At 41.5% G+C, this 16152-nt stretch overlaps 1 long non-coding RNA gene across 1 annotated transcript in view; it reads right to left on the bottom strand.

Moving 5' to 3' along the window:
- The window catches only part of LOC135283604 (uncharacterized), a 73926-nt gene that overhangs the window by 12520 nt on the left and 45254 nt on the right, over positions 1 to 16152 (bottom strand). Inside the window, exons 5-6 of the long non-coding RNA XR_010349307.1 lie at positions 15123 to 15203; positions 3058 to 3219 (exon numbers count right to left, since the gene is read on the bottom strand). This is a non-coding gene — a long non-coding RNA (uncharacterized LOC135283604). The remainder of the gene's footprint in view (positions 1 to 3057; positions 3220 to 15122; positions 15204 to 16152) is intronic.

Genomic DNA, 16152 nt, shown 5'->3' with positions numbered 1-16152 from the left:
TGAAGCTATTTTTAAATGTTTGCTGCCTGTGAAATTGTGCTGCTGGGACAAACGTGTAACAACAGAGGGCAAACGAGGTCACTGCAAACCAGCTCCTGGGGCATGGCTGGCATGTGAATGAGTCTGAATTCTGTTAGGAGCCCCCACTCTCCCACTGAGATTCCATTTCCTGCTGGAGAGAGATCACATTTGCTGAGCCAACAGCTGCTCCTGGGCCAGCAGGAGGGAGCTGTGCCCCAAGCTCTCACCCTGGGGGTACCATGGGGGAGCCCCCTCAGTATCACTCACTCACCTCCTCCCCAAGTGCTGCAGAAGCCCTGTGTGCCCTCAGGTGTCATTGTCACTGCTAATAATGAAGGGATGGGACTGTTTTGGGGCTAAGAATGATTTATTTCTCAGACAAACATCAGTCTCAGAGGATGTGAGATTTTAGAGGAGCAGGCATTCGGCTATAGCTCCAGAGCAGTCACAAGTCCTTTATTACAAGGCAATACAGAACTTTCTAACCCAATGGACAGTTGCCACAGGGTTTATTTTGCTTTTCTAACCTATCACCTTTATTTACTTCTACTGCACTGTGGATACTTTTGTCCAATAGGCTTCTGTCTCACATGCACACATACACTTCTATTATAACTTCTAAACTCTTAATTTATTCCATACAACCACACCCCTACATTATAAAACCTTCACTATCTCATCAATGCAGTCTCTCATTACTTAAGGCATATTATTTCTTACAACTATAAAAACATAAGTTTATTATTTTTCTGCATAATCTCCGTGTATTGTATTTTTACATCAATCCAAGCTTCTCCCAAGGCCGCAAATAAAACCCTGGAGTGTCTGTGGAAGTTTCTGTTTTTCTGATTCCCACACTCAGGTGTCTGCTCCAAGGGCAGGGATTGGGAGGAAGGTTTGATTTCTCTTACCCTATGAGAAATGTATTTAATGTTTATTAATGTGAGTCACTTGGGCTGGGCCAAAGGTGCCCAGACCAGCATCACATTAGAGAGTTTACAGACACCAAAGGACAAGATTGCTTATTGATGCAGAGGCCAATTTATTGTGAAGTGTTTATGCCACAGCTCCCTGTGAGTTCCAGGAGGAGTCGGGGAACTCTCCAGTGTGAGAATTGACAAAAGCAATGCACAGACATGTGCTAATCCTGGTTTGGAGGTTGGGTGTTGGTGGGTTTGCACAGGGTTGAGCAGGAGAATCAATCCCAGGGGAGCCTGATGAGCCTTGGCTTCACATCTGTCTTTAGGAAGTCTAGAAAGCTTCCCAGGAAATATTCCCAGTGAAAGGCACTGGAGGTGACTAACTTCCCCAGCTTGTTTTTCAAGGTGGTGAAACCTCATGGGCTGTGTTATAAAAGTGGCCTGGCCAAGGGAAGAGAGCACATCCCCTTTGAGCACGCTCAAAATTAAAAGCCTTGAGTGTTACAGTCGTGAATGGTTTCTAATTTCTAAGTATAGCATTTCTAAAAATAGGCTCTTTGTCCAAAATGAGGAAAACAAAGTATCCTCAGATGCCTACTTGAGCTCTGCTTTCTATTTTACAGCACTGGCTTGCATTTGACATAGAATTAAACAAATAGAAAACTTTATTCTGTGCTGCAGATTTGTTTCAAAGCTGGGAACTTTTTAAGCACAGAATGACTCAGAACTGTAGTAGACTGTTCTGTAACTAATATGATAGTTGTAAAACTTCCTTTAAGGTAACTGCTGTTCAGCATTGCTTAGACTACCAAATTTGCTTTGCTATCCAAATTTGTGACTTGTTATTATCATTTCATCTGGCAACAAAGAAAGTAAGGGTGGTCACAAACTCAACTTTATGACCTCAGAAGTGAATCAGCACAAAAGTCACAGGTATTTCTGCTGGGGTTGCTTTTGGGACTGTCTGGAGAGCCTCAATGCTTTCCATGTTCTTTGGCAAATGCAATAGGGCTGTTGCTATGAAGTGGAAAGTTTTCCTGCTGGCTACACAAGCTTCCTGCTGGTAGCCACAGGAGAGCAGTTCAGACACAACTGGCCACAGGCAGATAAGGCACAGACACACAGAAGCTGGAGGTCAGACACTGCAACCTAATTAATACCTTGATTAACACCATTATCACAATGAGAAAGGATTGTCATAGAACTGAGCATTTATCTTTAGGTCCAAATCTGCTACGTTGAAGGCTACTTACTCAAAGCCAAATTTTCTTTTGTTAAGGCCCTCACATGAGAGTGTTAAACTGATGTGTGCATAACTGATAATTGTACAAAATATCATATACTCCCAAAACAGCACTACTGTACAAAGGAAAATTAAGATAGAATGGAATAATTAGAGTTGGAAAGGACCAACATCAATCATTTAGTGCCAACACCTGGCTATTGGGAGACAAAACAAAGATGATAGACTTTGAACCTGGTCAGCATAAGAGATTTGATGGACAAAATGCCTTGGCAAGAGCAAACAGAACTTTGAAAAATAAATCAAGATTGCAAGAAGATTCAGTCAGACTGACTTACCAGAAACAGAAAATTACACCAGACTTCTGCAAGCAAGAGAGGTTTAAAATGTATAAGTAAGTTTATGTGATGATTAACCCAATCAATGTAGTAAAACATTACTAGTCTTCCTAGAATAAGTACATAAGCTGTTATACTTCGCAATAAATTCAGATTCTTTGACCATCACACCCAGTCTCTCTTCATCTCCAACACCTGACCATATCAGGCTGACCAAAAAAGGTCCAGCATGCAGAAAACAAAACTCTCTTCCTTGTCTCACCTGCACACCTGAGAGCTCCCGGACAGAATTCTGGTTATGCAGAACAATTATTCTTTGAAGTTACAAAGTAGAAGAGGGTTAGAAGAAAGAATTGCTAAATTTTGGAAGATGGGTCACTAAGGGAATGTGAGTCACAATATAGCACTCCTCTCCTGCCAGTAAAGGAACCACACACTAAGGAACACAGGCCAGTACAAGATGTCAGAGCTGTCAAGGAAATAGTGTGAGACTGGTGTGAGACCCAATGGTAGCAAGCCCTTATACACTTTACACCTCAATTAAGGAAATTGATGAGTCCTGATGAATCCACTGTTGTGGATGTGGGAGCTCTCTCTGCAGACCTGCCCAGGGTACCTCAGGCTTGTGGGGGCTGCTGGTGTGGCATCTTCCCCAAGCTGGCCCATCTCATGAGCACCATTAGAGAGAAGGAAGTTTCTGTAAGAGAAATGGGATTAATTCCTCTTTCCCAGCCTTCTCTTTCCACCCTTAGTTGTGAGAACTTAAACAATTAGATCTATTCAACTTCCAATTCTCAGTTCATCCACGTTTCTGAATGTGTGGATAGCTTCTCTAAGGGAAACTTAAGAAAGCTCTAGAATAACTTAAATAGTCTTATTTATTGCAGAGTTCCCAAAGGTTGTCAATTTTAAACTGAATTCCTGTTTGGAAAGGAAATGAAAATAGAGAGGAAGGGGTTTGGTAGAATCAGAGGGATTTTAATTAGTTTGTGGTGGAGGCAGTGGAATTAAGTGCTGTAATATCCCAGTGCCTCGGCACATTGTTCTCTCCAGGGTCAGCTCTGTGAAGCTGCTGAGTGATGGAAGGAAAAGGTAACTTTACTGCTTCCCTCTCCCCATTCTAGTCTCCAATCAGCACACCACTGTTGGATTCTACTTTTACCTCTCCCTCTTGTTGGCTTTACAAGATCTCCATCCCCACAGAGAAGGGAAGTGGCACTTGAGCAATGTACACCTCTCACTTCTGAGCTCTTTCACTGTGGCTGCCAAGCCAGCTTGCTCTGGTTGGTTCAGTATTTAAGTCAGTGATGATCTACTCTATCTTTTGTATAAGAGAAACCACCTGGACCTCAGCAGCTTTTCTGTGTTCCCCTGACAGCCAGCTGGATGTGGCTCCTGCAGCACTGGCTGCAGGGCTGGAAACAGCAGCTGCTCCTTTTCCTCAAATGAAACATGGCACAGTGTGGCATTCACATTCTCTGAACACCATTCCTTTGCCCAGGGTTTTTCTGCTGGGAAGCTGAAAAGCAGCTAGAGGTGTCAGAGGAAAGGGAAACAATTCTTATCTCATTTGCTTCTCCTGTGTTGTGCTCATGTGGAATGTGTTTGGAGATTCTTTACCCACAGGTGATTGTTTCATTGGGTTCTGCTGTGAGTTGTTTTCACTCTTTGGCCAATCAGGGCCAAGCTGTGTCAGACTCTGGAGAGAGTAATGAGTTTTCATTATTATCTTTTTAGCATTTAGTAAATATCCTTTCTGTATTCTTTAGTATAGTATATTATTCTTTAATAAAATATAGTATCATAAAGTCATAAATTAGCCTTCTGAGAACATGGAGTTCTCCTCATCATTCTCTTCCCTCGTTGGCGGACCTGCATTTACAATAGCACAGTTAGTTTTTAGCTCTTGCACAGAGGCTAAAGAACATTAATTGATGGCAAAGTTTCCATCACCTTAATGCCAGGCATTTAAAAAAAATTATTTGACCCAGTTCTTGAATAGGAGAATCAAGTAGTGTCATGTAGGTTAATATGCAGGGGGAAAAAAATCAATTAAAGAATTCAGTAGCCACACACACTCCTTTCTTACAATCTCATACTTGTATCATGCTGTGCATGCTGCTAATTCAAAAGGCTAATATGGTCACAGACAGCCCAGCTTCTAGGATTTACCATTCAAACACATTTGAAATGGCATGAAAAATGCAATAAAATAATTCTTTTGGACAAGTTTAGAGAGAGGTATTCCCAAAAGACAAAATTCTGGCTTCCAGCCACATAAAGCTTACTTTGTCAATAACACAATGAAGGAAGGCATGAATGAATTTTATTTCATTGGACAAGTGACTTGGAATACAGATAAGGCAGGGTGAGCATATAAACCTTTAAATAAATGTTTTAGCACTATCTGGAAGGGAGGAATGCAATTGATTCCAATCTTTTCTGACAGAAAATCAGTTCCTCTAAAGCTCTTGGGGTAACAAACACTAAATAAAAGTGTTTGTTACTAATAAAATCTTTAAGTACAACAAAACAAGATGTTGTCCTTTGCAATTAATAAGCTACAATTAATGCAAATTATTATGCTGTCATTTAATTGAAATATTAAACTGTGATATTAGCTCTTTGTTTTATTATGATTTTAAGAGCCATGTAACTTTGAGGAGGGATCTTTAAAGAGCTGAAGGAAAACCCAGCAGAGCAATAGCTGACAAAACCCCTGACAAAACACAGTGTAAACAGCAGCAGCAGGAATTCAAACCACTCTGTGCTGGGGTTTCTCTCTAATGAGCACTGCCATGGTACCTGGAGCTGCTACAAACTGCTCTTAATAGAAAACACTCATCTGTGATGCCCAACAACATTCTCCTGTTTTGTGGAGGTTACTTCAGACAAAGTAGTTTTGAGGAAAATGTTGACCTTTTCCTTCCTCTCTGCCTGGTTAACATGAGCCCTGTGATATTCTCTGCAGCAACAGTACAAGCTGGAGCAGCAAAAACTGCTGTTCTAATTCTGGTTTTGCTTTGCAAACACATGTTATGTGTTGGAATGAAGGGGGGTATTTAGTGTTTTAGGAGAGCCACATTTGGAATTTCTACAAGAGAAATTCACTCTAAGTGGCAATTTCTTTATACTATAAATCTAACTCAAACCAGGACACCGAGTTGGAGTTATATTTGCAAAACCACAGGCTGTTAAAATTTACAAATCAAACAACATTATTATCTTGGGGGCCTGAGGATGAATGGTATGACTGGAAGAAGGGATTGTACTCAGTCACAACATGAATTTCAAATAAGACAGAACCTCATTCCCACTGCCAATCCCACATGAGCTCAAAGGAGTCACTATACTTTTAGTATTAAATATTCTTTTCCTAAACAAAAATTGCAGAATAGAAAAAAATAACAAAGACTGGTGTTTCCACAAAGTACATTCAGTATTTGCAATAATGATTTTAGCCTAAAATCTGTAGTACCAGTAGTATTACTAAAGTAGTAACCTGTTTATTGGTTGGTAGAAAACACTCTTTGCATTGAATTTGTTTTCAGGTTAATACTTATTGAAATAGACCCCTTCAGATTAGGTGAGCTAATATGGTTAAAAGAAAGAAAAAAGTCACACAACTTCAAGTACATGTGCTTGCAAGTGTTATTGGCTAATAAAGAGCACTCAGGGCCTGCTTCTGTGCCTTTCCAGCCCACAAATTACAGAATTTCAGGATTCTAAATTCTGCCTTCCCATCTTAATTGATCTTTTTATATTTATAAATAACTATTCAACCTTCAGACATTGGTGTGACCAGGCTTTGGCACACACATGAAAAACACAAGTGGTGAACTCAATATTTAGGAACAGAAAATTGTGTCTCTATTTTCATACTTCTACAGTGAGAGAGGCAATAGAATCTATTTCACAATCTTGTTACAGAACCAAACCTCCAGCACAGGGATAGCTTTTCTGAAGGGGCTGGCTTTCAGTTTTGCCAAAGAAAGCATTCAGCATCTGCATGCGGGGGGAAATCAAGTGTTAAAGAATGGCCAACATTTTCTTGCATCTGATGGATGAGTCTGTTTGGTACTCTTTGCTTCTGCACTGCTGAACCCAAAGTAATTGCAGAAAATCACCAGGAATCCAGACTTTTCTCAGAAACCTCTAAGAAATACATTTTTAAACTCTTAACACCAGAAAAGGGTGGGACACAGGAGCACAGCCCTTGTGCACTCTCTTGTCTGAGCTGCTTACTTCTGGCAACAGGCTCCACATATATTTATATGTGTGTGTGTATACACATATGTTTCTTTATTTGTTTCTCTTTTTTTCAATGAAATTTCTGGGTTTGAATGCCACTATAAAGTGCAAGTTTATATTTGGCAGTGAGAATATCTGGTAGTAATATCTGTACAAGAAGCACTCTTGTACTTAGGAAGCATTTTTAATCAAGACTTTTAACATTTCATCAACATGAGCAGAATTTCCTGCCTTGTGAAAAAGTACTTCAAATTTTAGGTCCTGAAAATGTTTTTAGATAATTTCTTTTATCTTTTCTGTTTTCTTTTATGTTTTCTGTCTTTATAGAAACCTTTCAAAAGTTTTTCTTGATTTCAAAAAAAAAGACTTCCCTAACTAATTTTCATCCATCTTTATTGACTGCAGATCCCATCAGTGGGCAGGGGAATCTTTTGTTTTATACAAAGCAGTTCAACAAAGGAGTGATTCTACAGACAGTGTACATCCTTAAAATCTCTTACCTTCTAGGGATTGCTTAAATAATGAGAGATTACTGATTGACATGCCATGGAAAGCTTTCAAAAGAATAATTTGACAAGTGTTTCCATCTTCACCTGAAGGATACTTTTGTTGAAAATAATTTTTTAGTAAAGTTTTCCTTAGTGCTGAAGAGTAAGCTAGTTGTGCTTTGGTAAAGAGCTGGTTGAGACAAATGACTGGAAGAAGGAGTAATCTCAAAGATTACTTTGGTAAACAATTAAATAAAAAAGGTATTGATTAAATATAAACAGAATTGATTGATTATAAAGAGTAAAATGGATTGATTGATAAACAGAAAAATATTATGACTTTCTCCATATGTCAGAACAGAAAACACTTCTGAAGAGTTATAAAAACTCTTTTAAAATGCTTTTAAGAATTTAAGTGCTCTTTTAAAGAACTCCCTTGGTAGAAAAACATACAATCTGAAACTCCAGGTCAGGGCATGTGTTTGGCAGCTGCAAGCAGCTCCTGTGAGCTCTGAGGCTGTGGGTCCTGCCAGCACGGGGTGTGCACAGGGAGCACACCCAGCTGATGCCTGGTGCCATCAGACAGTGAGCAACCACGTGGATGGAAGCACAGAACTCTCCTGGGTGGAGGAGCCAGGGTGGTGCTGGATAGATCCAGAGTGGGTGAAGTCCATAACAAACTCCCCTTACAACAGGCTTCTGTTTTCCTCTAGGAACTGTCAGTGCTATGATGCCCAACGGGCAGGAAGAATGATGCACAGAACTCCATGATATTAGAAGGTTCATTAATGGCTTTATTATACTATATCATACTATAACTATATTACACTAACAAGAACGATCACTATCTCACACTCTGTCTGAGAGTCCTGACACACACACTGGATCCAATTGATCAATGACTCCAAAACACCATTACTAGAATCCAATCAAGCAATCACCTTGGGTAAACAATCTCCAGAACACATTCCACATGTTCAAACACACAGGAGCAGCAAATGAGATAAGAATTGTTTTGATCATGCTTTTCTCTGCTTCTCTCAGGATTCTCCTGAGACAGCTGAAGCTCTCTCTGTGCAGAGGGCATGTGAATACCACAAGGACCAGCTGGGGCTCACTCCAGAATGCAGTGTGGAAGGAATCTCGTGCTTACAGTATGGAAAGCTGTCCTACAGCAAACCAGGGAGATTAATAAGATTTTGTCTACTGCTCTTCCACTGGAGGCATCTTCCTGGACTTGATGGAGCAATTCTTTCCTTTCACATCCCTGAAGTGCTGCCTCTCATTCCCTGCCATCCTCCTGTTCTGCTGAGCTCCTTCACCAGCAAGGAAGCTTGTGACAATGATTTTTCCAAATACAGCTAGTTGAAATATTAAATTAATGCAAATCAAGTATTTGTGCATACACAGAGGCAGGGATTTGGTTTTGATCAACAGAATCTTTTTTCCAAATGTTAAGTCTCGAGACATTTCTGCTCACTTCATAAAATAATTAAAGCTTGTTGTGAGGAAGTTTTATTGTTTGAGGGTTTTTTTACTAGCTGTAAATAATAAGGAAAAGTACCATTAAGATTTCAACATATCCAGTTGAGTATGCTTTCCTAATAACTAAGCCAAACTGTTACATTTCTTGTCAGCAGGCAGTGATTTACGTGGATGACCCTGACTCCCTGCTCCTGTAAGTCTTTAAACAGCTTCATTTCAGCTGCAACAGATTCCAGAAGTAAGTAATCAATCTTGAACATGTTGTTTCACAAAAATGACTAGGTGATTTCAGAGCTGTGTTTTCCCCACGGTGAAAATACCAGGCTGCTGCTGCATGCAGCCAGTTGTCACTGCTGACTGCCCTCGTGGAGCCAGTGGGAAACACCACTGCAGCCTGCAAGGACATCACTGTGTGTCCCCTGGAGCTGGGGAATGGCACTGAACCAGCAGGCTCCGTGGGGCTAGGAGCAAGGATTCTCAGAGCTCAGTCTGTTCCCAGGCAGAACACGGGGGATGATTTTAGTGTGTGATCCACACTGGCACCCCTCGAGTGCCTAAAAGACCAGGCTGAGCCAGCACTGCTCCCACTGCTCACCTCCCTGCCCAGCAGAGCTGAACCCCCTGTCTGGCAGAGGGCAGTGGCACTGAATTCACCTTCAATTTACCCCAGCACAGGGAGTGAAGTCAAATCCATGAGCAGTTTCACCATGTACAGAAGCACACTGTCTCTGTAACACAGCTTTGGACAAAGTGGTGTTGATGCCTCAGGTTTTAGCTTTTATACTTAGTTAACACATTTGAGGCACTTGATACTAAACCAGTGAGGTTTCACTTACTTCTAGGCTTAATCCCAGCATCCTTCCAAGGACCAAGTAAATATAAAACCTGGCTTAGCTGCTGTAACTTATTCTACCAGTTACAACAGAGTGCAAGTGTTATTCCAATACCGAAAGAGAATAGTAATTATATACCTTAGGAATGAAAACTTCTTGTCCTTTGGAAGCATTTCACTTTACCTGGTATTTGTTATCTCATGATTCGCTCTTACTACTGAAGAGAGAGTTAAAATTGACATTAAATATAACTTTGTGTTTAGCAAAGTGACATCAAGGCATTAAGAAAAGACATTGCTGAGTAAGAAAAATCTGTCTAAAGAAAATAGTCTACAGATAGAAATCTGTTATGGTTTCCACTCCATGGGGTTTTTTTTGTATTTTTTCTGGTCAGCTGAATGGACTATTTGAACAGGTTTCCTGTTTTAACCCCTCATCATATTAATTAACAAATAAAAGGAAATCTTGTTCTCAAAGCCACACTCACTGGCTGACACGAGGATATTTAATTTTATTACAGGAACAGTTTTACAGTAAATATTGGGACATTAGCATACAGCTACTTTAATTTACAGGAGAAACTCGGAAGGATGCACAGCATTTGACATGGTTTTGGGACATTGCTCTGCATCTGCAACACTGCTCTGACAGAGGACAGGACACTGTGGGATTTAAATTAAAGCCTCTAAACACAGAATCCACACTGCTACCACAGGAACAAAATGCTAGCAAGTTGAGATTGTTTTGTAAAAAGTCATCATTTTTGTTTACTGTATCAGTTAAATTATTTAGGAAACCTCTGCATAATTTATTTCTTTCAACAAGACACCTCCATGCACACATAACGTTAAATGTGAGTGTGTGGATTTGGGGATTTTTTATGCTGGTTTTTAAGGGAAAAAGTTTCAGAAGTTTTGAATATGTAACTTTGTAGAAACCAACACTGAGCAGCAGCAGCAATAGTCTGAGCAGACAGCATTGCTTGATTTTCAAAAGGGCTTGCTCATAACTTAAATGTGGTTATTGTAGCTACTTACATTTGAAAATCAGATCTGGTGGCTCTCAAGACTTCAGAGTTGTTTGTGACTGACAGCAGAGAGCACACAAAATCTCCCTAAATGCATCTTGCCTATTTTTTTATAGGTAGAATTAATGTTTGGGTACTAGACAGAGACATCAGGCCCAGAGCCACACTCTCACCAGGCCTGCCCTGTGCTGAGCTCACATGAATACAGTTTTGATCCTTTCCTGATTACAACACAGAAAGCCACCCAATTATTTTAAAATATCACATATTTCTTGCTTCCTCCAGTTAAAAATAATAGGATAAGGAAATTGTTTCCCCAGAGTGGGGTCAGGCATTGTACAGCATTCCTCAGGGAACGGCTGGAGCTGGGTCAGGGGAGGTTTAGGCTGGGTATCAGGAAAAGGGAGCTGGGCACTGCCCAGGGAATGGGCATGGTCCTGAGACCACCAGAGCTCCAGGAGTGTTTGGACACCACTCCCAGGGACAGGGTGGGATGGTTGGGGTGCCTGTGCAGGGCCAGGGGCTGGGCTCAATAATTCTTGGGGGTCCCTTCCAGCTCAGGCTGCTCTATGGTTCTATGACTCCTCCCTGTTCTGTATCATCAAGGAGCTGACTGTCAGATTTATGATGGCCCAGAAACAGGGAAGAATGATGCACAGAACTCCTGATTATATCAGAAAATTAATTAATTACTTTATTATACTATATTATACTATAACTATAACACTGTATTACACTAACAAGAACTATACTAAAACTGAAGAAACTCTTGACTGTCTGCTGCCCAGACACAGCTTGGACCTCATAGGCTAATTAACAAAAACAATGTCCACCAGAATCCAATCAAGCAATCCCTTCAGGTAAATAATCTTCCAACACATTCCACATGTTCAAAAACACAGGAGCAGCAAATGAGATAAGAATTGTTTTGATCATTCTTTTCTCTGCTCCTCTCTGTTCAGAGGGCATGTGAACACCACCCTGACTGCTTTACCCCATAGCCAACATCTGGCCCTGGTTATAACTCACCACCAGCTTACCTGGACTGAAATGAAGCTTTCATTAAACTGCAAGATGCAGGCAACTAGTCAGTGTCTGAGTGGTTCCTTCTTCAACTGAGCAATTTTCAGATTTCTTCAAGTCCAGTCCTCAATGTCCTCTCCACAGGAGTCAGCTGCCCTCCATGGTAAGGACACTGTTCTCCTTCACAGCTCCTGGGCTGTGACCTCTGAGCTCATTGCCTGCCTCTGAGCCAGTGATCAGAGCTCAAAACTCAGTTCTGCTCCTTGGAGGAAAGTGCTGCCCTTTCCCCTCCCTTTTGGGCGCCATCACACACACAATCATTCCCTGAGGCAGTTCTGAGAGAAAATTCAGCCCAGGCTGAGCACACCAAAAGCTCTTTGCTTCAGCCCTGCAGAGGAGCACCAGAGCCCCAGGAGCAGGCTGGAAGGGAAGGGCAGGACAACAGTAGCATGGATTTTGATCAGTTTAACTCCTAACAGGATTAAATCCCAGCATCAAAAGGCACAAACTAGTACAACTTAAAAGAGGATGACACTTGCTGTGTGCGGTTCCGGGAATGACTTCACCATGCCCCTTCTTCTTTCCTGGCTGAAGGGGTCTCTCGGATCTGCATCCTTTCTTTGTCAAGCTTGGGAATTAGCACCTTACTGTGAAGCCAAGTGGCTTGATCTCCTTGAATCATCCAGAATGAAAATTTGTGAAAGGTTAAGAACCGAAATGAAGACAAGGTATTTTCTTTAGTTACAACAGCATCAGTAAACTCAGCAGAGCCAGGACTCTGGCTTTGAGCACTGCCACACATTCATCCTTAGCAATTCTCCTCAGAGTTTCATAACACACTCCCTGAGAGAGCTCTTGGCTGTACCAACGCATTTCCAGAGAGTGCCCCTGCTCACTTCAAAGATACTCTGATCAGGACATATTTCTGATATGAGCATAGACAAGACCACCTGCTTTGGGGTACAAAATGTTTGACTGTTGGGACACAAGCTCTGCTTGCCCCTAATTTCAAGTATTAGAGACCTTGCCTGTTTAATTTTATTTATTTTATTTATTTATTTTATTTCTTGAGGTGCCAATCAGGCACATCAGTGAGCTCTACCCAACTCAAGTGCAGACCCCTTCATGCCTCGCTGTTCCTGTGCAGCCAGAGCAAAGCCTGTGGTGGTGGGCTGGAGCCTGGCCCTTCCCTCTCCATCCCTTTGTCAGTGCAGTGCCATCCTTGTACCTTGAGCCTGGGCCCTCCACAGCCTCCAGCTCTGCCAATAACCTCACTGACAGATATCTCAGGAAATGTCTCCCCAGTCCCAAATCCTTTGATATAGTGTCTGAGTGACAGGAGATCCCTGGGCTGCTTGGATCAATCAAGACAGGAATATCTTTTTGCTGTGGTTGCATTTGAAATTTTCCAGAGAACTTTGTGCAAAGAAGTCAAGTGAAGAAATGTAGCTGAAATTTAAGAACACCCATGTGAGGGAGTAGCTGGGAGAGGCTGAAGATCACAGCTCAGAACTAACTTTGTGTATAAATCCCAGTCTAAGGGTGGGTTCTGGTTTGGATCTGGCCAGAACAGTTCTGCTGATACACCTGTGTTTGAGCAGCAAGTATCAGAAGATGTGGGATCCAACACAAGTTCTTATAGTTTCAGCTCAGACTCCTGTCTTGCTGCTGACACATCATTGACTGCACACTGGGGAACAAGATCCACAGAGTATGGGAGATGTAATGAGGATTAAGTGTGGGCAGCTATAACCAAAGATAATGAAGTTCCAAACACTGGCCTCAGCCATTCAAGAGAAAATATTCAAACCATGAAGAAATGTACAGATAAACACATGCAGTTTAAAAGCTATACTTCCATTTACAAATTACTTTATATGTCCCATTTTCATTAGATGCTCATCTTTCCTCTTTATGTATAAAACTTGGATAAATGGCTATAGAATAAAATGGGTTCTCTTTAAAGAGAGCACCTCTGAGGGCTGAATTTACAACTGCCTTTTCTCAGGTTGCCACTAAAACTTTTTTATCCTCCTAAACCTAGTCATACCCTCTGCTGTGAAGAGAACTAAGGAGGGAAAGGTAGCACCCCTGTTCTGGCTCAGCTCTGTGCAGCCACTGAAAATGCACGAAGGCCCCAGTGGCCCAGCAGCCTGTCCCCTCCCAGGAACACTCAGCCCTCTCGTTTGTGCAGTTAATTTAGTGAGGTTAAATGACACTGTTTTCCTGACTGCATTTTCTCACCTCCAGCTGGAGCCCTGTCAGGGTTCCCAGGTAGGGCAAGGAACTCTCTCCCTGCCTTGTTTTCATACATGCTGCAAAAGGGATTGCATTACCCTCCCCCCCAACCCCAATTACCAGGCTGTGAAAATAACTCCAATTAAGTGGTTAGCCATAATAGCATGGCAGCTCTTCAGGAAACTGCCTATCTAAATAGAGATGTAGGGAAGGCAGTTTTCTCTCTAATAGTGATGCATTTTCAATTTATGCAATACAAAGTGCATTGGTCTGCAGTGTCCCTGGCTACTGATGATTAATAGCCCATACACTGCAAGGGGCTACAAAGAAAAGTGCCAAGGGAAGCAGATGCAGCAGGTTTTATATTATCATGACTGCAACAAACTCATTCAGTGGTGTCAGCTCTGACTGCAGGATTCTGATTATGAAATATGATGCGTGTTGAATTTAATGGCTTTCTCTGCCCTTCTGGTGAGTTCACTGCTTTCCAATGTCATTTTGTGTTCTCATCTGAGTGGTAATAAAAGGAATATCATTGACTGTGCTAGCTCTGTAACCACTGTGTGTTTTACAATAAATTGTGTTTCAGGACCCTTCTACCCAGGAGAGTGTGCAGGGCCAGAAAGTAATATCCCCCAGTTCTCCAGTATGAAGGGTTTCTCTGAGAGAACAGGAAATTATGCAGGACTGCCCTTCTCTTGAGGCATCCCTTATGTGAGCAGGACATCTCTTTTTCAAGTGGTTATGTAGCAAAAAGGTCAGTTTGAATTACAAATATTACCTAAACAAAAAGAAAATCCAAATAAGCAGCTACTGCTATGAAGAAGAAACTATGATACCGTGATAAGAAGAGGATAAAAGTTGTTTAAAAATAAAATGTAAATAAGGAACACATGTAGGAATGTAAAGTCAGTGGAGACATCTAAAGAGAGGCTTTTTTTTATCCAGCAACTCATTATTTCATCCAACCTGTCAGTGTGGCCTGCACCAAGTTAAGACCCTACCTGCTGGAGAGCTGCAGGTGTAGCTATGAAACCCCTAATGACTGCCAAGTCAATATATTGCTTTATCAAACAAAATAAGCCTCCCAAAAATGCACTGTGTCATCATCAGAGTTGAAGAGTGCACACACCAGACTGCTCCACACTGCTGACCAATGCTGTCCCAAGGTGGGCTGGCTCCATCCCTGCAGGTACAAAGCAGATCTCTGAGGGGAGAAAAGACACAACCCCAAAGCTGAGGTATTTTGCATTACCTGGAAGAATGCAGAGTTTCCATCCTCTCTGCCCACATGCATCTCCTGCCTGCAACATCAGGGGCTCAGTCACTCCCACAGCTGCATTGGTCAGGGAAAAGCAATGCAATTGAGAAATTATATACACAGGTATATTTATTATATAATATATTATATGTATTATACAATATATTATATATATTATATATAATGTTATATACTATAATTTATATATATATATATATAATATATAATTAAGAGAGAAATCCCCTACAAGTTTCTTGGATCAGTCCCCCAGTCCTATCTTCCCCCTTGGAATCTGCTGCAGCCAGCATGGAACACTGCAGCAACAGGCAAATCAGTGACTGAGTGAGCTGGAGCACAAGTCCCATCATGTAGGCAGGATGAGACACAAGCCCATTGCTCCTCTTTCCCCCAGGAAAAGGCACAAACTGAAGTTTACTCACTTCTGCACTTCACAGTTTCATGGCTGGCCAGCTCTAGAGAGCAGCAGTGAAACAGCAGGAGCAGCTTCTCACACCAAGCAGAGCCAAACCCACTGAGGCACAAAGTGCCTGAAACACAGAGGGTGTTTTTCTCTTTGTAAATGCTCATTCCAGAGTTCACCTGGGCTGTTTTCTTAACTACAGCCCCCTCTGATGGAGTATTGCTGTTTCTAGAAATGTAGGGAATGTTCTTCAAAGCAGGAGGCAGAAAATCATACCTGCACATTTTAGTACTGAATCCAGGGCCAGGGCTTTATTTTTAAAATGATTTAACCAAACTGCAGAGGTTGTTCCTAAGAATTTACAGTCAAGGTGGAGGCTTTCCTTTACAGAAGTAAATCTGTACATATGTCTGTTTTTTGGAAGAGAAAGACCACCAACAAACCAGGACATAGTGCCCCTAACACCATGGAGAGGTGCATAAAACTGCATTCAGCCACTGCTGCCCAGCTGAATTCTCTCTTGAACTTGGTACATTTGTATTCAGCAATTCAATTGTATTGCACACCACTTCATTTATTAGGTTTCATAAAGAACCTAGGAAT

The sequence above is a fragment of the Passer domesticus genome, chromosome 19 (genome assembly GCF_036417665.1).
Source record: "Passer domesticus isolate bPasDom1 chromosome 19, bPasDom1.hap1, whole genome shotgun sequence".
In the NCBI taxonomy this organism is placed as follows: Eukaryota; Metazoa; Chordata; class Aves; order Passeriformes; family Passeridae; genus Passer; species Passer domesticus.
This window is presented reverse-complemented; position numbering and strand designations above follow the sequence as displayed.